Here is a 25,160-nt window from a genome sequence, read left to right on the forward strand (position 1 = left end):
ACATCCACTGCGGCTACTAAATGTGAAAATATTCAAATAAGCTCAAGGCTACGAAGGCTACACAGCAATGGGATACGTCTGGTCGCCCACATGCTCCTAGGATCTATTAGAAAACCTAACAGTTTAAATGCCCTGTTTGCAAAATGGTGACGATGCCCAATTTTTTGTAATTATCTCTGAATGTAAATCGCTGCTATCGGAAGTAACATTTTGTAAAGCCCCACAATGTAATTTTGTTCTCTACTTAATATAACGCTCTCACGCCCTTTATGGAAAAAAAAAAATGCTAGTAGGAGCTTAGCCTTTGAGTGTGGAGTAGTTGAACCTCTAATTCCTTTTCTTTTCTTTTGAGAATAAACTGAATTTTTGTTGGGATGATCGAGCTTGCCATAAAGGATTTCACTCCATGCTTGAGTACTATTTAGCTAATTCAATTGAAATACCCATAGCTTCCAATCTACAAATCTGATCGGAAAATTGACTGTTGCGTGGAGAAGCTTAATCTTCCATTGTTGCACATGTTTGCTTTATTAACTGGCTGTTGCGTGTAGCAAAGGTCTCATACATCAATCTCCCCAACGTTTTCATGTCGACTAGCTGAACTATCATGCAATTTTAATTCATTTGCAAAGCCATGCCTACTAATTAGAGAATAAGCCAGAACGCCATACAGAGTTTTTGTGTGGATTTTTAGCTTCTAAAATGATCTACAATTTAACGGCCTCATGCCTCAGGGGATTCACTATGGATTTCCGTATGATATCACGTGACTGTACAAGAGGGGGGTTTTTAGAGGTCAGACATAAGCGTATACAATAGGGATAGCCCCCCATTATTTCATGCTCGTACCATATGCATAATGGAGGGGGGGACCTACCCCACGGGGGGGGGGTACTAATTATTCCATAAGACAGATGCCCTAACAAGCCAATTAAAGAATATTTTACATGAGGGTGTTGTTCTTGGTATTTCAAAGAGTTAATTTATGCCACTAGCAAACTAAGATAGCTATACCAATGAGAAGATATGGTATCTCCCTATCCTCTCCCTTAACTAACATCTTCAAGACTTGTTCAAGAAGCTTCTAGATTTGTTGGGGTCGATGCTATCATAAACTTGACTAATCTTCTTCTATGTAGACACTAGGCATCAATATCTTGGACATTCGGACCCTCATTAGCCTCTTCAACATCATCATCATCAATACCACCATCAGCATAGCCTTTATCTCCACATCTCCACCCTCATTTTATTTATTGTTGTCTTCTTGCACATCATCCAAGTCACTCATCTCTTCTTCTTCTTCGTATGCAAACTCAATAGCAACACAATGGCATGATCAAGAGCTTCTCCTGCACCCACGATACCAACTTTACAACCATCATTGTAATCTATAATCAGTTTCCCAATCTTTGCATGTGCGTGCATTGTTTAGTAGCTTTCCAAACTCTTCCTTCTCATCTAGATCCTTGGTGTTGTCATTCTTAAGGATAACTAGAACTTTATCAGCTACCCTATGTAAAATATCTTGGGATTGATCGCCATATTGTTGTTGTATGAGGTTCAGAAGGGATTCCCTCTCGTGTATCCCCTAAGTGGGGGGGCCTTAGTCATGTGATACGCTTATGTATCACCAAGGCTGACAAGGTATAATGGGGGAAGTGATTCCGGCTCCCTCCCCCAGACACGTGGCAATCAAAGAAGAATCCTTCAGCCAGTGTTTCCTGCACCAGCCAACTGTGCGAAACACATAGAGAAAGAAGTTGCTTTGCGTGCAAATAAGGGGGGGGGGGGGGGGGGGAGAGAGAGAGAGAGAGAGAGAGAGAGAGAGAGAGAGAGAGAGAGAGAGCGTATAGATTAAGGGAAAATTACCAAAATACCCCTCTAATTTACAAAAATTCCCAAAACAACCCAATATTTTGTCACAAATTCCCAAAATGTCCTTCAATTTTTCCAAAATTCCCAAAATACCCCTAAGGTGAGATTAAATTTCTTGAAAGACAAAAAAAATTGTAGCTTTTCATAAGACGACTGATTGTCTATCAATACAAGATGCTAAAACTAGAATTTGGGTATGTTACGTAGGCTTTGGGGATGAATTTTTGCATGATTATTAGACATAATTGCCTCTTTGCAAGGTAATTTGTGACAAATTACATGCTAAGCACTCCAAAACGGATCTCAATTGTTAAAAAGGAATAAAGATTAGAAAATATTGAACAATCCAACCAAAATAGATACAAGGGTATTTTGGAAATTTCCACAAATTAGAGGGGTATCTTGGTAATGTTCTTTAAAAAATATATTGCAGAGCTAGTTTATAATGCATGGCTATCCGCCACCAAAAAGTGGCGGGCATGCATGTTTTCATAGGGTGGGAAAAGGTAGGTAGCAATATGCGATTTGGAGACACGGAGAGGGTTAACCCTACTTGTTGCTCCCCTTCTGGTGATGGAAGTAGAAGGGTAACTGGAGGAAATGCACCCCACAATCCCAATTCTAAATCTGCGGAGATGGGTCATAGGACTCGTAGCTGTGCAGCGTCTCCTTTGAAAGCTACAATCCATCAATCTCATTCTCAACTTGAAGAGTAGCACTTGTCAGAGGGAGCTCCGATCTCCCCAGACATGCTCTACTCGCACCTTGTTGACCGATTCCCTGCACATAACAACAAGATCAACCAACTCCTTGGCTTGCTTGGAGAGCCCTGTCATTTGCGGTTCCCTCTCTTTGTCTATGGTGGAGCCTCCATAGGTAAAACCTCCATTCTGCTGGAGATTTTTAGGCAGATGAAGCGACCATTTGCATACGCAAGGTCGTTCATCTCATACACCCCGCATTTTGTTTAAATCCATCCTCAATCAGCTCAACAAACATGTACAAAGCCCCTCAAACAACCTTGCCAGCGTAAAGAAATGTGATAAGTTTTCAGACTTTCTGGATTTTCTGATTGACGCTTGCACCTTTGTTGTCTCAGACAAAGCTGGAAGCATCGATACAGGGCTTGTCAGTCCACACAAGTAAGAAGAAGGTATGAATGTCAAAAAGGGCAGAAAATAGTCTGACAACAATTTTTTATCTGATTATTAGTGCTTTTGTTCTACGTTCTAATTCCTTGGAAGACAGATGGCTCATTGCTAGTGGTCTATTTGATATTTGACAATGTGGAGCTCTTACTGGATTGGTCAGGGGGTTCCGGCTCATTTCTGCACTATTGAGGCTCTCTGAGCTCTGTACTCTGGACTAGAAAACTTGGGACTCTTTTTTATCAGCAGCTTGCAGGGGCTAGATGCATTCTTCTGAGTCACAGGCTCATTAGAAGCTATTCCAATCTATATGAGGGATTATACTGATGATGAGCTACATCAAATCCTGTTGAAGAAAAGGCCCAATAGAGAACTATACTCTGCTTTTTTGAGGCAAGCTTCTAAACTCAAAAATTTATTATTTTCTTGCTTTTGCCTTTGAGTTATGGCTTTTGCATGCTCTTTAGTACTTATGGGTATCAACGCATCCTATGTTTTGAACCATGAACATTTTTGAAGAAGTAGAATTGTGGTGTTAGATGTATACAGGAGAAAATGATGGAAATTACATTGAGATTTTGAGAAATTGAAGATAGATAGTTGTGTTTTTGTCTAAAACCCTTCCATTTATAAATATATGTTTCTAAGTGGCACATAGATGCCATTCTTGCTAGACGTGGTAGTGGAAGATGGACAAGTATGGCTAAAAACAACGACAATAGTTGGACAACCTCTCGACTCTAATGGTGGATAGTAGAAACCTCCGAGAGCAACATGCATGCCCTCAACTGCCAAGGAACTGCAAGTAGAGGAGGTTGCCTAGGGCAGATAAAGGCACGGGTGTCGGGTGGGCAGCTTGCATGTAACACATAGATAGATACAGATTTGGCAAAAATGACAGAGAGGAAATGCCAGAGAGAAAACGCTAGCATAGGATCCAAATGACATCCCTTTTGGCATGGTTGAGGACATCAATGATTTGAGCCAATCTACAGATGATGAGCTGACTATGGCCAGCTGAGTGCGAGTTACGTCACGTCTTAGACTCTATTGTTGATAGAGTAAAATATCTCCTTTTTGGAGGTTGATAGGAAACAAATATGCAAGAGTAATCTAATGAGTCATTTAAATGTAAATACTAATCTATGTAAGGACAAATTGACAAGGGTGAAAAGTGGGGTTTATTATTCATTTGATAAGAAGGTCGATTTCCAAGTAGAACATGTCTTACAGTAGGCCCGTGAGTTTAGTGAATTTTTGTGTGTCTTTGCGCACATGTATGTGGCCCGCGGGCCTAATTTTGTGTTTAAGCCTTGAGTTTCTTCATCGGCAGTGTTAAGATTTTGCCAATACTGCTCGTCTGTGTTGCGCTATGCACCGCGAGTTTCTGCATGTGCTAGCCCTCAAGCATGCTATGCCAAGCCTCAAGTCTTTTCATCTAAAATTTCTTGAGCCCGTTCTCTATACGTTTGGCCAATATTCCTTTTTGGTGCTAGCTCAAGGTGCTGGATTGTTTCCAATGCATGTCTTTAAGAGAGGATTTTTTGACCATAAGATGTGTGTTTCCATATCGGAGAGTTTTCAGTTGCATTTCCAGATCTTAGCACTTTTGTGCTGAGGCCCTCACTATTTCATCTGCTGCTTTAGCTCTCAACTGAGGTTATACTGCTCTTGTATGCATTTTGAGGTTGAGGTTATCGATACCTTATTAAGCACATTTATTTAAATTTTTTGAATTATGTGTGCGTATCTGCTTGCATGTGCATCTCTTTGTTAGTTGTAACATTTAATGGCCTAGTAACTTGTGTGTAGCAGAAAATAGCATGAACATAGTGAGCATTTCATTAGAATAGATTCCTAATGAGAATAACAAGAGTGCTTGGGTGGAGAGAGCAACAAAAAGTATAACACCTAGTTAGATAGCATGAACAATACTTCAAAAGAGAGAGAAATTAAGCAATTGACAACAATTGAGGACCAGATTTGCATGGAGATGGTCCCCCCTCCAAAAGGCTTTGTATTATGATTTCTCCCATCACGAGAGACATTTTACAATACAATTCTTTGTGTTCCTTCAATACTAGCTAGTGCAATGAAGATGGGAACTTCAAGCACTAAGCAAAACACTTATCAAACACAACATCAATTCCCTCACGGTCTTTTCTTGAGCTTGGACGACCTCTTCCATGCGGCATGATAGGATTTCCTATGGCCTCTTCTTTTTCATGGTTCAAAGGTTGTACCATCACTTTCTTCAGAAGGTGAAGAATTTGAGGAACATGGAGAAGAGAGTGACCTCTTTCTCACCTTTTTCTTGCCTTGATCTTCTTTGTCTTCACCATCACTTTCATAAGAGGAAGAGGATGAAGAAGTTGGAGAAGAGGGTGTCCTCTTTCTCGCCTTTTTCTTCTCTTGCATTTTGTCATACCTCTTTAATTTGAAGTATGGTGTGGAGAAGTATGCGATGATCTTCTCCGTTTTGGAGGTGATGGAGAGCGTTTAGCCCGCCGTCTTCGTGGAGCCATCTCCGTCGAGGTGGCAGGAGACTCACTTCTTCCTCGTTCCTTCAGTGGGCCTCTTGAATTCTCCTTTGAGAAGGAGATGTGTCATGAAGGAGAAAATTTTTGAGCCCTTCATATGGATCCTCTTCTTCTTCCCGAATTGGAGAGAGACCTCTTTTGGAAGTCTTGCAACGAGGCTTCCTAGGTGCTCTCTCGTCATGGTGGGGAGCTTGGAGAATCCCATGAGTACGAAGCTGCCGTTGCACTTCACTTTAGAGGGATGGATTTCCCATGGCTTGTTGAAGCCTTGAAACAAGATAGTCAACAATCATCGCGGCATCATTAGTAGCTTGCTCATTAGCAAAATCAAAGTTATGAACATTAATCTCACTCTCTTTACTATTGTCAGCCATTCTAACAACTTTTAGGTGTAAATTTTTTAGGTTTACTTTGGCACTTCAAGCCCTAGTTTCTACTCCTCTTTACCCCTTTAGAAAAAGCACTCAAGCTATTGTGCCCGTGGCTCGAATACCATTAATTGCAAGGACTCCACTATTAAGACCATAGCTCTCGACGGTGATGCTTCGTTAACTGCACAAAGGCAGGCGCACTGCAAGGCTGAAAAATCCCTATTCTACTTACTCACATGCAATTAATAATACCAACCATTTATAGCTAGCTTGAGGACCTCCCTTCTTGAGCAAGAAAAGAGAAACCTTGTGCTCTAATACCAATGTAACATTTAATGGCATAGTAACTTGTGTGTAGCGGAAAATAGCATGAACATAGTGAGTGTTTCATTAGAATAGATTCCTAATGAGAATAACAAGAGAGCTTGGGTGGAGAGAGCAACAAAAAGTATAACACCTAGTTAGATAGCATGGACAATACTTCAAAAGAGAGAGAAATTAAGCAATTGACAACAGTTGAGGACCGGATTTTCATGGAGCCGGTCCCCTCTCCAAAAGGCTTTGTATTATGATTTCTCCCATCAAGAGAGACATTTTACAATACAATCCTTTGTGTTTCTTCAATACTAGCTAGTGGAATGAAGATGTGAACTTCAAGCACTAAGCAAAACACTTATCAAACACAACATCAATTCCCTCACGGTCTCAGACCCAAGACCTAACACACCTTTGAAGATGGTGAGAGCTAGCGGGGCAGTGAGAGTACATTGAGAGGAAGAAGGAGTATTCTTAGGAGAAAGATGTACATCTCCTCACATAATCACTCATATTAGCATAGCTTAGCTTAGTAATTAGCATGGTAGAGGAGATGAGCATGCATTGAAGCTTGGCTCTTGGTTGGATTTTCATCACAAAGCCAAGAGTTGTTGGTGTAGGCCTCCCTTCTCACAGGCTTGGAGTAGGTAGTAAGCTTTCCTTTAAAGCTTGAGAAGGAGAGAGAGAGTCTTCTTGCTCCACACATAGATTTTGTGAGTGTGTAAGTGAATAATGCCTTGAGAAAATCACCCCCCTCTCTCTCTTGGTCGACCCCCTTGCTAATTGCTCATGCTACAGCCCTATTGGACCTCCCCAGGGCTAGCCAATGGAAATTAAGCAGCATAAGTGAGAGCCTTTTGACATGTGTCCCCCTTTCCCTTTTGTGAGAGCTTTTGCTAATTAATTAATGCAACTAAACTCTCATTAGACCCCTTTGTCTCCTGGCCAATAGGAATCAGGCAAGCCATTGGGCTGCTGAATGCTCATTAGACCCCTTGGGAGATTGTCCAATAGTCTTCTAGAGAGCTTAATTCCTATTGGTTCTTTTATTAAGTGTTTTTATGTTTATTAAACTAGACTTAATCTAGCCTAATTCTCATTGGTCCACCTCCAAGGCCATCCAATAGGATTTGAGTACACCGGGAATATGGGCTAGGGAGTTGACATGTGTTCCTCTTTCCCCTTGTGTACGAAGCAAGCTTGTGTGTGTGTGAGAGAGAGTTTCTCTCTCATCCCCTACTTCTTGGGCTTGCCCCCTCCTTTGTAGGTCTTGAGAAAGACTTTTGGGACACACACAAAGCATCCAATTTCCCTAGGCTTTTGACCTTTGGACACAACCTTTGAATTTTGGAACCTTAGCATTTTGGAAGTCTTAATGGGCTGAACCTTAGGGTCTTTTAAGCCCATTATTGCACATTGCTCTTTTGTAGATGGCGCCCCCTTTGGATCCCTATTTTCCCACCTTTGGATCCCTACTGTGGCCGGTCTGTCAGCTTAACCAATATTCTAGCTTTTTCTCCCCGTGGCACTTCCCCATATTAAATGATCAGTTTAACATGAGAAAATAATTTAGGAGAATTAGATATTGATTATTATGACATTAGTGCATTCCTTGGATAACCTTGTTTTAATCCTTATTTTGCATTTAGTTGAGCCATGTTCCAAATATTCAAAGCTCGGCCGATTCAAATATGACAAGGGTTGTTGCAGGAAAATGTATTGTGTTGTATAGGCCCTTCTATCTTTCTCCCAAGTCAAGGGCCCCTTTTTCCTATGTGAGCAGGTACCATTGCTCATGCTAGCATAATCCTATGTTTCCCTACGGTGTGCATGTGCAAATGAGAGCTAACAAAATAATAGGTGATTCTTGATGAGCTACCATTGGTTGTTGTTTCCCTTCAAATGATGTGCTACTTCTGAATGCTTGGAGTCCTGGCTTAGTGCTTGGGATCTCTAGAGATGATAGTTCATGTTGTTGTGTCACAACTATGTATCGACCTCATCGGAAGGGATTTTCCTCTTAAATTATTTTCCTTGGTGATTGGTTCTTCTTTGTGTGGTATGGGTGTTGATCATCCTTTTTCTTTTTGAGTGTGATACTGTGTGCTATATGCTTGATGTGGTGAGAGCAGTAGACAAGACTTTTTAATATCATATGAAAAATTTCAAAAGGCCTCAAATGTCTATGGAATGAGTCTTGAACTCAAGACTTTCTATTCAAGTGAGAACTCAAAAAACTAGTCTACCACACTCAGGACTGATGTCTTTGATCAAGCAGGTAGGAGCAGGGAGCAGCGATGACATAGCCAAGATTATGATTGCATATGTTATGTTACGGGCTATATGGTGGTTTTCAATATAGACGACATGGTTATCTTTCTCTAATTCATTATGACTGTTGAGATATGGTGTCTCTTATGTTTTATTTCATAGCTCTTCCAAAAAAGGGATTGGCCTTTGTGAATGTCATGCTAGACTATGAAATTAACGAGATTTGTCCTTGATGCAACTAGTGTGGGCTTATTGCATCCTTTGCTACGTATCGAATTGGGACAAAGACTTCTTCGTAAGACCATCATTTGATGGATGGCCCTTCATCAGTGTGTGGCTCAACTATTGTCTTTTGGAAAGTTTGTCTATTTGTGCTCTAAAGTGAAATAATGCCTACATAGGATTTCGTCAAGAAATACTACAAACCCAATAACGCTTCCGAGGCACTTTCACATGTGTGTGTGTGTGTGAAAGAGATTTTAGTTCTTTGTAAGTGAGGTGAACTCAAAATTTGCCCTTTCTACAGGAAGGGTAAGAAATTTTCAGCATTACAATCTACACTTTTGTTCATTTGCAATTCAACATTTATTTTCGCAAAAGCATCTGCTTCTAAAATTGTCATATTACTAGTAAACTTAAAATAGTGGTTCATCACATTCCGTACAAAATCCGTATGAGGGGATGGCTCCTTGCAAGAATAGCCATATCTTTTCTGTATGTAGGGGGGTAGGTTAGCATGTAAGATATCGTACATAGGGGGGTTTCTCTAGTTTGCATGCACGCAAGTGACATCCCCCCATGATTAATAGTGAATCCCTTGGGCCTCATGCACCTTTCTTGTTTTAGAATGCCCACGCAATTAAAGGCTTCACCTTTCGCTTGTAACTAGGATTTCTCTATAAAGCACTAGGCAATGTTTAGGTAGGCCCCTAATTTGTCACCTAGCCTAGATTGAAAATATTTTTAAAAACTTCCAATGGGCATGTGTAAAGAACTTCGCAACAGAAATCTCTTGAAAGAGGTCTCCTATGAGCTCCACTGAGCTCTCTACCTTGGAGCACTACCAGCTAGAACCGTCAATTTCCATGCTTATATAATACTAGCTTGATCGTTCACACTTAGATGGACATGATCTCAGCCAATGATGTTCCCAGTCACTCACCTTTGTGGCCGTTTAAACCTCCTCATGAAAGCCCATGTAGACTCCGCCCCCAAGCTCAACATCCACAATGTGCTCTACATACCTATCCGTGCATGGCATACATGCTCCATGGTCCTAATGTTATAAATGACATGCTTTGAAGCAAATTTTACGTCCTAATAAACATCCTCGAAGCTTTAATAAGAAAAAAATAGTCTGGCTTGGTGGGTGTTGCTATAGAACATAACAAGACATACGTAGATTGACAAGAAGCATCTAGCATTGAATTAAACAAGTACAAAATGCATTGAAAAATTCTTAAAAAAGAAGTGCACGTGTGTTTATTAAGCATATATAATCATTGATTACCTCTATAGTTGTAAAATGGTCCAATTTCACAGCTTTCTCTACAACTTGTTGTCACCTCAGATTTTGTTGGGGGCGGAAGAGTAGAACTTATTGATATACAACAACAACAGCTTAGCTTGGGAATTGATCAGCATTGCGAAGAAGCTAGTTGTGCACTCACTATACAAGAGAGGGATACTAAAGAGGGTAATTGAATTGAGCAAAGGGTTGAAACTTAATCATTCTTCCTAAATCCTACTCCGTAACCTACATTAATAGTTGTTTGCAGATTGCCATTCAGCCTAGTAATATTGGCCACTTTGTCTGCAGATTAGAGACCCATCTTTGAGGACTCCGTCTTACTCTAAATCAAGCGTAATCAATTTTTCCTTATTTCTCGTAGAATTAGAGAGAGAGAGAGAGAGAGAGAGAGAGAGAGAGAGAGAGAGAGAGAGAGAGAGAGAGAGAGAGAGAGAGTTATGTGTTGTCATAGTTGGAGGGAGCAAGGAGTCTTGGGTGTCGATCACAAAACTCAGTGCCAATTGTGTCAAGCTACATAAAAGCAATGTGAATAGTTAAACATTTCTTCTTACAATGAAGTGTCACAGAGTGAGAATGCTAAATATACAGTGCACATCATGCAGAAGTGCTATACAAAAGTATGGTAGAGAGTTGGCAATGTGGTCTCTCCATAGATTATAAGAAACAAAAGGCGTGCCTTGCCCCATAGGCTTTATGTGTTGACCAAGCAAATGCATGGGGAATTGGATGTGGATAACGTACCTTGCAATGTTGTTGAGATGGAGTCGTGGTTTTGTAATTGAAACGTCCACTGTTGTGAATATATGTGCTTTCTGTGACACACAAAACAGGAGTAAACATAAATAAAAATTAAGATGCAGGAGATAGATTTAACTCAAAGAGAAGCAGAGGTAGCTTTTGTTCTACTTCATAGACGATGTAGACTTTATTGGTGATGAGTTCTCATTTCATAAGCTTTTGTGCAATTGCTACAATAGAATGATTCAATCTAGAGGCTACAAATACTGAGCTACGGGGCGTCTCATTTTGTTGTTTCAACTCTACACTATATTGTTTAAACAAAAAACTCAAACCGTTTAAAGCAATATTAACTTTGTATTCTACTAAAACCTATTAAACTAAGAGGGATATGATAGTGGATTTTCTTGTAAGCAATGATAAGGTATCCTTAAGTACTTCACTGTAGGAAAAATTTCTAGCTACTTGTATTTTTAGACCTTTAGTACAAGCTCTTGCAGTTGTCCCCTACATTTCATTACCTGATATCTCATTATGCTCCTAAGCATGATATCACTTGTGGTGCTCCAAGTAGAGGTAATACAGGCTCAAAAATCTTGCAAGGTCAAAATTATCAAGCCTTGGCCAATGTAGTTGAGGATGTATATCATGGGAGTCATCACCCACTCTTGTCCTCCTACCATTGATTTCATCAACAACTCCATTTTTAGGTAAAATCAATTTCGTTGTTACAGGAATCAAGAAGTATGAGAGTTACTTTGGGAGATTACAGATTCTAGATGAAAAAGGAAGCTACTCGCTCACTCATCTTGTCACATTTCAAGAGCATCAACACTAGCAGTTTCTCTCTAATTCATCCATGATTTCTAAGGGTACCATTAAAGTTGGCATACATATCAAACAAACAATTTCCAAGCACAACATGTTACTCCAAGGGCCCATGACTAGAAACAATTTATCATCATTGTTGCTTCATCATCTCTGCTATGATAGCTTTTTATCATGTTGATTTGGCAATCACTTATGCTATCATTTCTATAATCACCAATGCTTTTGTATTGTTCCTCTTCTTTCAATTTAGCCTCATGTTCATTTTGCAGATCTATGATTCTCCCTCAAAAATCCCAAGGAAGAGTGAGTTTGAATGCTTACTTTTGTTGGCCTCATAAGCTTGTTTTGCAGATAGTTGGTTCTCCTTATTCCATCAGGGATGTGAGGTCCCCAATCCCAAAAGATTGGGGCGACTTGGTAGTTGGCCTTCCTTTATTCTCAAGTTCCATTGATGACACCTACTTCGTTTCCACAAAGCACAGATACGAGCAATAGAAGAGAGGAAGTCCTCTATCCATCCTGATCATGGTTGTAAGGGTTATACTCCACAGGCTAGGTTGATAATCAAGGGATTTCAATGAGAGCCGATTCCTATATCACAAAGATAAATATCATTGACATACTTAGATCCTATAGACAACGCCTTTTTTTCCACATTTAAGAGGCACGGCCTTCATTCATAAGCACTAAATATGATATGAGACTCACTCTTAACTAACTAGTAGCCTTGTGAAAAGTACCCGACTAATCGAGTCCACTTGTCCATAGACGTAGATTTGTTTGGATATTAGTCTTCTACTTTTCACACCGCACTCACCCGATCTTCTTGTTTTTTAATTATTACCACATTGTTTTACATATATGAATAGTATTGTTTTATTAATTTCAGACAAAGTTTCTTTCATACAGGCCCTTCAAACATCATCAAAACAATGCAAACAAGGCCTAATGAAAACAATCTTATATTTTAAGGGGAAAAAAAATCGATTTCTTATGATTTTGCCGCTATCTGCGGACTTCCTCTGTTTAACCAACAAAGCAATTGCAAACGTCTACTTATTTGCTAATCGCGAATTGTGCAACTTTTTTTAATGCTAATCGCAAGGGCATGTCGCTAACCACACGACATCTTGCTAATCGTGAGAGATAAAAGAGAGCCAATAACCTCATTTGAATCTCAGCTAACCGCAAGATCATCTTGCTAACAGCGAGGCATCATCTCGTAATTGCAAGGCATCTTGTTAACCGTGAGACATCTCCCTAATTGCAAGGCATCTTGCTACCCGCAAGGCATCTCGTTAACTGCAAGGCATCTTGCTAACCGCAAGGAACAAAAGATATTCTTTCAATAACTACTCTCTTTAAAGATTCTTCAAACATGATCAAAAAACTCTTTGTATCCAACAACTACCTCCTAATATCAAACAATACTGCCTTGATCAAACAATAATAACTTATCAAACTGTGACAGTTTATCAAACAGCTCTTTCACTACTCTACAAAATATATGTTTGTTTCTTGTGATACAATCACATTTCTTGGACGGTTTAAGGGGATTCTTATGCTTGGCTTCCGAGGTCAACATGAATAACAATGCAAAATTATAAATTTGTCTTACCGGATTAGTGACATATTCAACTAGCTCCCGTGGTTGCGGTTGGGCTTTCGCAAACGATACCTCCACTTGAGTTATGATTGGAGCATATGATACCTTCCTTTGTTCTTTCCTTGGAGGTGGAACAACAAGAGCATCCTTGGATCTTCATGTCACTCGCTTTGGGGCCATCTTATCGTGATAGAAAAAAGAAAAGCTTTTTTTGTGAAAAGAAAAATTCCTTGCTTACCGAGAAGATGGCAAAAGAGAGAGAGAGAGAGAGAGAGAGAGAGAGAGAGAGAGAGAGAGAGAGAGAGAGAAAACAATCCAAGGTATAACACGATGGTGGTAGAGATGGAGATGGAATGATGTTAAGAGCTTAAGGGAGAGAGGTTGAGGATGAGAGCTTGAGGGAGAGAAGATACCTCTGACATCAAGACAAGAGAGCTTCTGCTTCTGAGAACTTCCATGTGTGTGTCTTGAAAGTGAGGGAAGAGGGCCCGCCTTTATATAGACTCTCAAGGCCAAGAGAGAGTGCTAAGAATAATGAATTAAGCAAGAAGAAATTTCACGTGTGTGCGTGGCTATTATAAAAATAAAAAGAAAATTGTGTGCACGCGTCCTGATATGCGATGATTTTGAGACCATGATTTTAGGAGAGCTTGTCTTCCAAAAAAGGAAGCTCTAATCTTGATTTTCTTTCTTTGCTTTTTTAAATTACTCTTTTCCTAAAAACACTCTTTCTTTCTTAAAAATACTCCTTCTTCCTAAAAACACTCCTTTCCTAAAACTTAGTCAAAAGTTTCTCCTTCTTTCTTAAGGGTCAACTCTTATCTTCAATTATAGCTTCTAACATTAGCAACTTATTCTTTCCAAGTAAATAAGGACCATAACTAATAGTCTCAAAGTTTAATTTTTGAACAAATTGTTCCGTTAAAACTCTCTATGACTTAACAAGAATGAACAGTAAACACTTTTGCAAACTAAATGAAATAGTTTCCAAAAGGGTAGTTTTCTCAGTTTGCTTCGGTTGCTACTACTGCTCTATCACTATAAGATGAGTAGTCTATAACTGCTAGTATTGCTACGGAAAACAAAGGAAAATGGAGAGAAAAAAATTACGTACATGGCAATATCCGTGGCTATGAACACGGTAGTGGTTTGAAGGCAATAAGCGTGGTAATAGATGCAATAATATACCCATTGATATTATCGTGTCTGTTGCCGCTGCTATTATCGCGCTTATTGCCGCTAAACGACCATTCAAAAAAATAAAGGTGCTCATTTGGGCCACCCAAAATTGGGTGGGCCAAATGAGCACCTTTATTTTTTACCTACATAAGCAATGAAACATCAATTGTTTTTTGAAAGAGTATGCAAAAAAACCAAGAATTGAAATTGAATTTACTTTACCTTGACAATTTATTATGCAGATGATCAACTATTTAAAAAAGTTACAATAAAAGGTAAGTAGATGTATATACATTGTGCCATATTGGGACTTTACGAATGTTTGGACAAATATTTTTCTATCTAATCCTCTTCGATCTCGTCGTCGTCCAAAGGCACGTACGTTTGATCACCTTGACTCTATATAAACCCAAACCAAATTAAACAATTATCAACAGCTCAAAACAATTGATTCAAAATTACTTGTTTAAAATTACCGCTTGTAGTGATCCAATCGTCGCGTCGAATTGCTCACAAGAGATGTGGTTGTTTTCAAAAAACCATCGCCAAGTATCAAATTCTATATGTCGACGTCGCTCTCGATACTTGACCATCTCTGTGGTTGGTTGAGTAAGAGTGATAGTTTTCTAAGTTAGCAATAACAATAACAAATCATCAACTAGAATCTTTAAAATCACTGATCGATGTTATAATTTAATAAATCTTACATATTTGTCCTTCCACACTACCTTGCTCCTTCCAAAGTACCTTGCCTCCTGAGCCATAGTGCGTGGGAGTTTGTCTGGCGTAAGCTTCGCATTGTTGTTTGTAGGATGAGCCCGTCACCGCTTGATCGCTCTTTTCTTGCAGTGCCCACTCCCACTCCGCGTCTGCCATGTCCTACCACGAGAGCTCCCGTCTGGATCTCTAAGTTGGTTGGCTATTGCATGCCGCACAATGGACTGCTTGTTTTTCAGTATTTTTTTATGTAGCCCTCCAACCACTGTTGTGAAAAGCGATGATCGGGGACATTTGGAAACCTAGCTAGCAACACGTCCTCAATGTAGCGTGCATGATCGGGCAGTTGGTCTCTAAACTTTACAAAACAGTTCTTATAAGTTGAATGTATAAGAATTTGTAGATGGCATTGAAATGCCCTTCCCTGTGTTGTGCCAAAGTCCACTTGCCACCATATTTAACTGTGTAGTAGCAACCATGCGTGTCTGGCATGGGTGCGTCAGTATCCTCATCCTCTACATCAGGGGAAGCATGCTCTGAAAGGGGGGACTCCGTTCCCCCATCACTACCAAAATAGGTGAAGCCACAAGATCTGTCACCACTTCGTCTCTCACGGCACTCATTACATTGAGACGAGCGCCAACCTGCGCTGCTAGAGGAAGTTTGTCGACGGTGTTCTGGCAAAGCAAGAGTGGGATGGAGTGGCGTAGGACCCTGTGATGCGATGGGAGTGTGACCCTATGATGAAAGGGGAGTAGGAACCTACGATGGAAGGGGAGTAGGACGATAAGAAAGGGCCGTAGACTGAGGTGTCGTCGGTGCGAGGCTCTGAAGTAAGGAGTCCCTCCCTGACTTACCCATAGTGTGGTCTGCTGAGAAAGACTGTAGGACGCAAGCTACTGCGGAGTGTAGCATCCAAACAAATCCTCCGTCGAATGGAGACACTGCTCTCATAAAGAGATGGCCCGTTGTAGGTCTGGATCTATGACTGGTGGAGGACCCTGAGTAGAGTAGGTGTAGGATGGCCATGCCTGAAAATAACAAAAATAAACCTATGACACTCATGGTTTAGGGTTAACTAGCCAGAAACATTCTTTATTTCTTTGCTTGTTCTCACCGCCTCAAGACACGGATCCACTGGAGGCGATGTCCACCCCGGGTGGGAGCCTACCTAGGATGTGAACCAACAAAAAGAAGAGCCAGATGGCTGCTCCCCACCAGGTGGTCTCTTGTCTGACATTTACATTACAAAGAGCAATATGAGATTTAGCTTCCCTCCTACTCGCTCATCTATAAATACATACACTAGTATATTAGCACACAAACACGTAGATATATATACATACTAGTAGAGCTAAGTAGAGGCTAGTAGTGCCAAAGGTCAAGTGCCCCTCGTTAGATATCATCATAGTCTCAACTGTGGTAAAACCAAGGTAAAGTTGCGGTAATCCATGCATGAGTGGATCAATGACCGCAACGCCACGATTAAAAAAGGACTATATCCAAGAGGAAGCATCTAACCTTTGGATGCTATGCTCCCGTACTTAGTGTCTACATACATGCATAAACAAATATATATACGGTACACACAAATATATATACAATTACGTAATGTAGCCATCATTTTGATTAGAGATAAAGAGTTATGGTTGTAAATGTAGCCATTGTTTTGTGTTGTACGCAGTGCGAGAGTGCTCTTGCTTCTGTAGAGTGCTATGAAGAAGAGCTTCTTTATTGTGCTTCTTGTGCAGCATCTCTTCACAAATATATATACGGTACACACAAATATATACACAATTACGTAATGTATCCATCATTTTGATTAGAGATAAAGAGTTATGGTTGTAAATGTAGCCATCGTTTTGTGTTGTGCGCAGTGCGAGAGTGCTCTTGCTTCTGTAGAGTGCTATGAAGAAGAGCTTCTTTATTGTGCTTCTTGTGCAACATCTCTTCGCAACAACTCCTTGTTCAAGGGATTACTTTGCACATCGCATGTATGCCTCCATTCTGAGGTACGGTAACATTAAAAGTTGTCCAACCTAATGCCTATTTGTTGGGGAGAAAGAGATAGGAAGAAAGATAGAGAAGTTAAGGAGAAGAGATTAGAAAGTAATTTCCAAGGTCCATCGACGTCACGTAGAGAAGGTCTTTTTTTCATAGCACTCTACAGAACAGGAGCATACCCATACTGTGCACACCACAAAATGGTTGCTCCGCCTACAACCATTGCTCTTTATCTCCCTATTTCTTTATCTTCCTCTCTCTTCCTATCTCTTTCTCCCGATTGATATCTCTATTTCTCTCTGCCTGTCTTTTCCTCTTTCTCCCCACGGATATCGCTCTTTCCCTCTCCCTCCCTCTTTCCCTCTCTCTCTCTCTCTCTCTCTCTCTCTCTCTCTCTCTCTCTCTCTCTCTCTCTTTCCCAATCTCTCTCTCTATCTCTCTTTTTCTCTATCTCTCCCTCTTTTCTCTATCCCTCTTCTATCTCTCCCTCTCTATCCCTATCTCTCTTTCTCTCTCTCTCTCTCTCTCTCTCTCTCTCTCTCTCCCTCTACCTCTCTCTCTATTTCTCTCCCTCTTTCTCTATCCCTCTCTTTCCCTCTTATATCTCTCCCTCTCTATCCCTATCTCTCTCTCTCTCTCTCTCTCTCTCTCTCTCTCTATTTCTCCCCCTCTTTTGTCTCTCTCTTCCTCTATCTCTCCCTGTACCTCTATCCCTCTCTTTTTCTCTATCCCTCCCTCTCTCTCTCTATTTCTCTCCCTCTTTCCCCTCTTTCTCTCTCTACCTCTTTCCTCTATCCCTCTCTTTCTCTTTCTATATCTCTCTCTCTCTTTCCCTATCTCTCTTTCTCCCTCTACCTCTCTCTCTATTTCTCTCCCTCTTTCCTCTCTCTATCTCTCTCTCCCTCTTTCCCCTCTTTCCTCTGTCTTTCTCTATCTCTCTCTCCCCCTCTTTCTCTATCTATCTCTCCCTCTCTCCCTCTCTCTCTCTCTCTCTCTCTCTCTCTCTCTCTCTCTATATATATATATATATATATATATATATATCAAATGGAAAATCATAAATAGAATCAAGTTTGGGGAGTTTTTTACACAGCACATAATACATGAATCTTAAAAATCAAATTCATTTTGGCCTTTGTGGGGTTGTGGAGCGGTGTCTAGATATTAAGCATTGAAGCCATATTTGGTAGAGCTAAAAGTCACTAAGGTAATTGAGAGCCAAATTATGGTCACTCTGAGGGTGAATAGGATAACAATAGGATTCTTATGTGGTAGTACAATGTCAAATGGAAAGATTTTTGCATTTTTTGGGATTGAGAAGATGATGTTGCAAGGGGGGTCCACTTTCTTGGCCAAATAAGGCATGATATGGACAAAAAAATTATATCCAGTGTTTTTGGGTCCCAAGGAGCCTTAAGGATATTGGAAATAGGGTTTCAAGGAAACACACTTATCTTAGAGAAGACAAAGAAGCTCAAGGCATACAATAGAGAGTATGCATTGCTTAGTGCACAATGAAAGATAAGATAGCCCTAGAGTGATGGGCGTATATACAATGCATGGGGGGAAAAACCTCCTAGTGAGGGAAAAACTACCTTGAAGGACCTAAGTGTGTTCACACACATCACTCTACCACATGTATGGTAATGAATCTCCCCTAGGAGTGATGCGGTGAACGAGAGCTGGCACATAGGGTATAGGGAAGTGCCATGCCCTGAGGACATGATTGGTCCACAAAGAGGAGTAATCCCAAAGATTTGTAAAAAGCTTCGAACTTCTCATGAGACATTGCTTTTGTGATAATATATGCAAGATTGTCCTGAGTTGGCACATAAGCCAATCCAATCTCTCTTGCTAAGAGTCTCTCCCTGACATAGTGATAATGCACCTCATTGTGCTTTGTGCAAGCATGAAAAATTGGGTTCCTTGAAACTAGCAATGTGCTCTGACTCTCAGTGTAGATGATGTTCGCAGTGTCCTATCCAATACCCAAATCATCCATAAGGCGTATGAGCCATACACACTCAACCATAGTTGTGAAGACTGCCTTGTACTCAGTCTCACAACTAGAAGTGGCCGCATTAAGTTTCTTCCTACTCAACAATGATATGCATGAACTACTAAGCAAGAAACAAAAACCACTCGTGGACACTCGCATGTCATAACAACCAACCCAATCTGAGTCCGAAAAAGCATGTAACTATGGCAACAATGATCCCCCCTTGGAATAAAACAAACTAAGTTGTAAAGTGGCACTCAACTAGTGAACGATCCTCTTGACAGCTTGCCGATGCTTAGACCTTGGGCTATGCATAAATTTGCTGATGTGTGAGACTGCAAACTGAACATCCAATCTTGTATTGCATACATTAATAAGGCATCTGTAGTTTGGTAAAGAGTGACATCGACAGGATCACCAACATCATGAAGACTCAATTTCAGACATGTTTCCATGGGAGTGGCAATAGGCTTGCAATCCTCAAGTCCAAACTTACATAACAATGACTCTATGTAACTTGTTTGACGCAAGGCAATACCACCATCACACTTCTTAAATTGTATGCCCAAGTAATGATGCAACAACCCCAAATCTTTCATCTTGAAAGTAGCATTCAAATCAACATTAAATTCAGCAATATGTGCCTCATTCGGACCTGTGATCAACAAATCATCCACATATAGAACAACAATGAGAACTTAGATCACCCTCATGTTTTACATACAAAGTGCTTTATGTTGGACTATTTACGAAAGCCTCATTTGACCAAATGAGTGTCATCTTTCTCATACCAAGCACAAGGAGACGCCTTCAACCCATACAAAGCTTTCTTACATTTTCACACTTTATCCTCTTTCCTTAGTGGACCTGTGATCAGCAAATCATCCACATATAGAACAACAATGAGAACTTAGATCACCCTCATGTTTTACATACAAAGTGCTTTATGTTGGACTATTTACGAAAACCTCATTTGACCAAATGAGTGTCATCTTTCTCATACCAAGCACAAGGAGACGCCTTCAACCCATACAAAGCTTTCTTACATTTTCACACTTTATCCTCTTTCCTTAGCTTGACAAAACCGTGAAGCTGCTTTACATAAACTTCCTCAAATATGTCTCGCTTGTATCCTTAGAACCAAGGCGTACATCAATTCCCTGCACAATATTCCAAATGCCCTTTGACACAAGAACACATTTCATCATGTAAGCCCACATTGGTTAATTGTCCCCATCCAATTTATCCTCAGCCAACAAACATCTTGAACACATATGTGTTGTTGTCAGCCATGGCAAATGTCTGCACCTGATGTGAAAACTATCTGAAAAGAGGAGAAATGAAGCAAGACCAACAGGTGCTACATAGCACAACCCAAAGAAGACTATAAAGGACCTGCTATGCAAAAAATGGCACTAGCAAAAATATTTGCACAAAATAAAAAAATTGCCTGCACAGTATGCATGTAGTGGATACAGGGCCCGAATGGAAAAACTAGCTTGGTATTGGAAGTGAGGCTCAAACTTAACTTTGAGCCTCATTGAATCATCATAAGTTACCACTAGAAATCAATCTATGTTGTAAGTGAGGCAAACCTCTAGTGATAGTATTACATGCAAGTTATCCTTGAACTTAAATTGATCTATCTTGTGTGAGGCTCACCTTTAGTGATTGAAACACATGCAAGTGATCCTTGAACTTAAGTTTGAGCTTCATCTTTATGTTTTTGTGTATGTCAGACAAGTGAGGCTCTAATTTAAGTCTGAGTGTCACTTACTAGTGCTCCACTAGCTAGTGGAGGGGGAGGCTCAAACTTGAGTTTGAGCCCAATACTGTAGCTTGACTTGCAAGCAAGGATCAACATTAAGCTTCACTCAGTTTGAACCCAATATTGTGTTGGGGTAAGGCAGTGTGCCTTACCCCGAGCGGGACACAGTGTTTGGTCGTCCACGTACTTTTCCCTTATTCTTTGTACAATAGGAATAAGGAGCTCTCTAAATCTTCTACTTTAGAGGTTAGGTCCACTGACGCACAGTCTCTATTTTCTCCTTCCTCTCTCTTGCACATAGGATTTGTATGGTTTCCACCTTTCTAGCTATAGGGAAATGAACTCAAAGCTTTAGGACAAAGCATTGGATGTACAAACAGGTAAAACACTATCTCAAAAGCAATTAAAATTGGTATTTTTAAAATCTTAAGCACAACAAACCTATAGCCAGGAACTCTCAGAACTGAATTCGGGTAAAAACTGACACCTCTATCCTCTCTGAAAGATTCACTGCCACTTAAATTGCAAAAATAATTGGATGGTTTTTAGCAATCATTAAAGCTTAAGACTTTCATTATAACCTTAGATATTTTCCCTTATATATTTATTAAAATAGCAAAAAATAGCACAAAAAATTAGCGGATTTGATTTTTAAAGCAGGCAGGTGTTTGGAAGGGCCAAGGACTAAATTAGCAGCGCGGGGCACCATCTTGAGCCTGGGAGCTGCTTGAGTTGCAAGTAACTACCAAATGCAGCCTGTGAGAGCCTTTGAGTACCAGAAAAAGCTATAAATAGGACCCTAGGCTTCTCATTTTTTGGAGTCTTGGCCAAAAATCTCTCGTGCGAGAGAGATACTTCACAAAAATCACTAAGAGAGAAAAATCTAAGTGATTAAGCAAGGTAATTATGTTAATCTCAATTAATTAATGATTTATATCTTTTTTAAATTAATCTATAAATTAAATAAGATTAGACCATCCTCTACTATTAAACACTCTATTATACATTATTTAGCTGTTGATTACTTAATCTTAATAAAGATTATTAATCTACTTAATTACTAACCCTAATTAGGATTAAAATTGATTAATTTTGGCCTTAATTAATGAGATTATATTAAACAAGCTTAGTTAACTCTAAGATAATTATAAGTGCTTAACTATACTATTAAGAAGCTAGGAAAATTATATCATAATTTTTTAATTACTTTTTTTAATTAATAAGGCAAAATTAGTTGTTTTTAACTATAAAACTAGTGGAAAACTTAGTAAACCAGCTTAACAAATCACAAGATAATAATCAAAGCTAGGAAACATCATTAGCTAATTGTGATAGTTATGTCATTAACAAAAAATTAGATTAGCTATTTGATGACGCTAAATTTGATTAATTTTAGTTATAAATTAAAAAAGAAAATTAGTTAAGTAACTTGGATAATTACAAGGTAATTATTAAATCTAGAAAACATTATTAGCTAATTGTGATAATTATCTCATTAACAAAAAGATAGTTTAACTATTTAATTGAGCTAAAGTTGATTAGTTTTAACTATAAATTAAAGAGGGAAATTAGCTAATTAACATAAATAATTATAAGGTAGTTATTAAAATCAAGAAACATCATCAAATATTTGTGATAATTATATCATTGTGTTAATTAATTCAAATAATTAATAGATCAAAAATCCTATTTTAAGCTAAAATTTAATTAAGATAAATAGAAATTACAATTAAAAGTTTCTAGGAAAATCACTAGAAGTATAGACCATTGATAAGAAGCTGAGGAAATTCAATCTTCAGGAAATAATGAATTTAATAAATATTAAGTAAAAAATAAGAAAAGTTTAGACTGAATAAGAAAAAAAATTAGAAAAAAATTATAAGAAAATTAGGGGAGCTTAGAGAACCCTTAAGGAAGCTAAGATAAAATTATCTTACCTATATAAGAAAATAAAAATTACTAGGTCAACAAATTACCATTTATGACTATAAATTTAACCTTATTGGGGTAAAAAGAGGAATTAGATTTAATACGAAGGTAAAGTCATGTTTTTGATGATGTACCTAATAAATAGACGTTATTTTTATAAGGATAGAAGTCATGGCACCAAAGAGGACCCGAGTAAACCCTCAATCTGATGAGGAGGGCAATATTCCCAAAAGGGCTAGAGCATCGCATGACCACGAGGCCGGGCCTAGTAGTAGGCCTACATATGAAAGCATTCAGGTCCCAAAATTGTAGAAAATGGACGACCAATCCCAGATGGGTCTGCATTATAAATTAAGATGAGTAATTTAAGTTCTTCTTTAAGTATTAACAACATACGTAAAAGAGGGTGTGAAACTAGCTAAAAACAAAAGGCATCTTCCAAGAAACCAACGTGGATTTGTTTGTAAATTAGAAAAGAATTGTTTGGGTTGAGGCTGGTTGAATTAATAAAGATATGATTGATCATCCTTAAGACAACTTGTCTCAAGACACCTCCAACTACTTGGTATATCTTGATAAATAATGATGGCTTTCCAGCCACGGATAAGTCGGTTACCCCCATGAACGATGAGCTTGTGTCATGTCTTGATATTTCTACAGAAGTTAGGATACCGTTTTTTTATCCTAGGGGAGCCGCGTGGTTGTATGGGCAACTGGTTTGGTGTATGGGCACCCCGAACTTTGGGTGATGGGTTTCCACCCTGGATTATGAATAAGGAATGGGTGCTGCTTTTTTCACCCTTGGGTGGTCTTGAGACAAGAAGAGTACTGGTCATGGTTATTATGGTCAATGTTTTTGATTGGACAGTACCCTGTTTTAAGTTTAAAGATGTTTGTTTGCTAAAAGAGTGCTTCTCAATGCTATCTTTACTACTTGATTGAATGAATCATTGTGAAGGAAAGTTAAAAGAAACCATTATTTTAAATGTTAAAACAATGTGATAGTAATTAGAAAACAAAAGAATCATGTGTAAGTGCCAGGTGGTAAGTGGGGATTGACTAAGGTTGTCAATCATGGACAGGTGGACGTGATTAGTCATGTAACTATCCATCCCACGTGCTAAAAATGTTTAGAGAACTTCTTCACTTGGAAGAGGAGTCCGCCAGTGGTTGAGCCCTCACATCTCTTAGGGGGGAAAAGCCGTTGGTTGAGGATACCTTAGCCCAATTAGTGGAAGTTGTAGGGTCAAAGGAGTTTTTGGACTTTTAAGATGTTGTCCCGTTTTTCGCCTGTGAGCCAAGACTAGGTCTTCGTCTAGGGCTATAGACCCAAGCCATTGTCAATGGTAAAGGTCTATTCTTTGGACCCTTCTTTCCTAGAGACTCTCACTTTTAATAGGCCTAGAGACCTGTCACGCACCCCATCTCAACTTTGGTGCCAGCGGGATGGGACCTCTCAGGATCTGTACATGCACTCTTTCAATTTGTATCGAAGCGTAGTTCTATGTGAAGAGCTCATCATAGAGAGCTCTCACTTTGTGGTGTCCAAGCATTGGTGCATCAATGAGTAGGTGGCTATTCCAAAGCTCACCATTGGAGCTTGGTGTAGGTGAGATCACTCAAATCTGGAGTATATTGGAGTGGAGAAGCATTAAGTGAGCTGTATTTCAGCTCATAGTGAGCATAGGCACAAGTATGAGCTTGCATTTGGTTCACATGTGCATTTTGTGAGTGTATGTTACAAAATGATTTACGTCAAAAAATTTAGTCCGTCCTGCATATCTATTTTGCCTGGTGTAAAGAGCTCACTTTAACAAGAATATGAGTTTTTGACTAATTTTTTAGGACTAAACTTTGTAAGGAAAAAAATTCAAACTCCTCACCAAGTTTCTTGTAGACTATTAAGACTCTCTACATGTTGTGAGTATGCAGCATCAGATTTTTGCAGCTCAGATTAATCCCACTTAGAAGCGGTTTTTCATGCTCATTTTCGCAAGTTTGACCAATGTTTTGTGCTCTTCAACTTTGCAAAGAAATATTTTACCAATTCTAAGTAGATTCGGGAAATATATGCTGAGAGATATCCCTTCCCAGGGGTCTATGCACAAAATACACAATTTACACTTGTGCACAATTTTCAACATACAATTTCAATATACATTAGAGTCGCAAAATCATTTGCATAAGACAGGAGTTCTCAACACCTGACCTAGCATGGAGTTTATGCTAGAATTAGTGGCCGGTAGTCAATGGCCGATGGCCGGTGGTCGAAAGTCAATATCCCTTTTAGATACCTAAGTATCCACTTCACAGCTTGCCAATGCTCTTTACCTGG

General features: G+C 39.4%; 1 pseudogene; it reads left to right on the forward strand.

Moving 5' to 3' along the window:
• Window positions 1-2,396: 2,396 nt before the first annotated feature.
• LOC147431834 (origin of replication complex subunit 5-like) lies at window positions 2,397-3,468 on the forward strand (annotated as a pseudogene).
• Window positions 3,469-25,160: the final 21,692 nt, after the last annotated feature.

Source organism: Adiantum capillus-veneris, chromosome 21, assembly GCF_014529385.1.
Source record: "Adiantum capillus-veneris isolate H3 chromosome 21, ASM1452938v2, whole genome shotgun sequence".
Lineage (NCBI taxonomy): Eukaryota > Viridiplantae > Streptophyta > Polypodiopsida > Polypodiales > Pteridaceae > Adiantum > Adiantum capillus-veneris.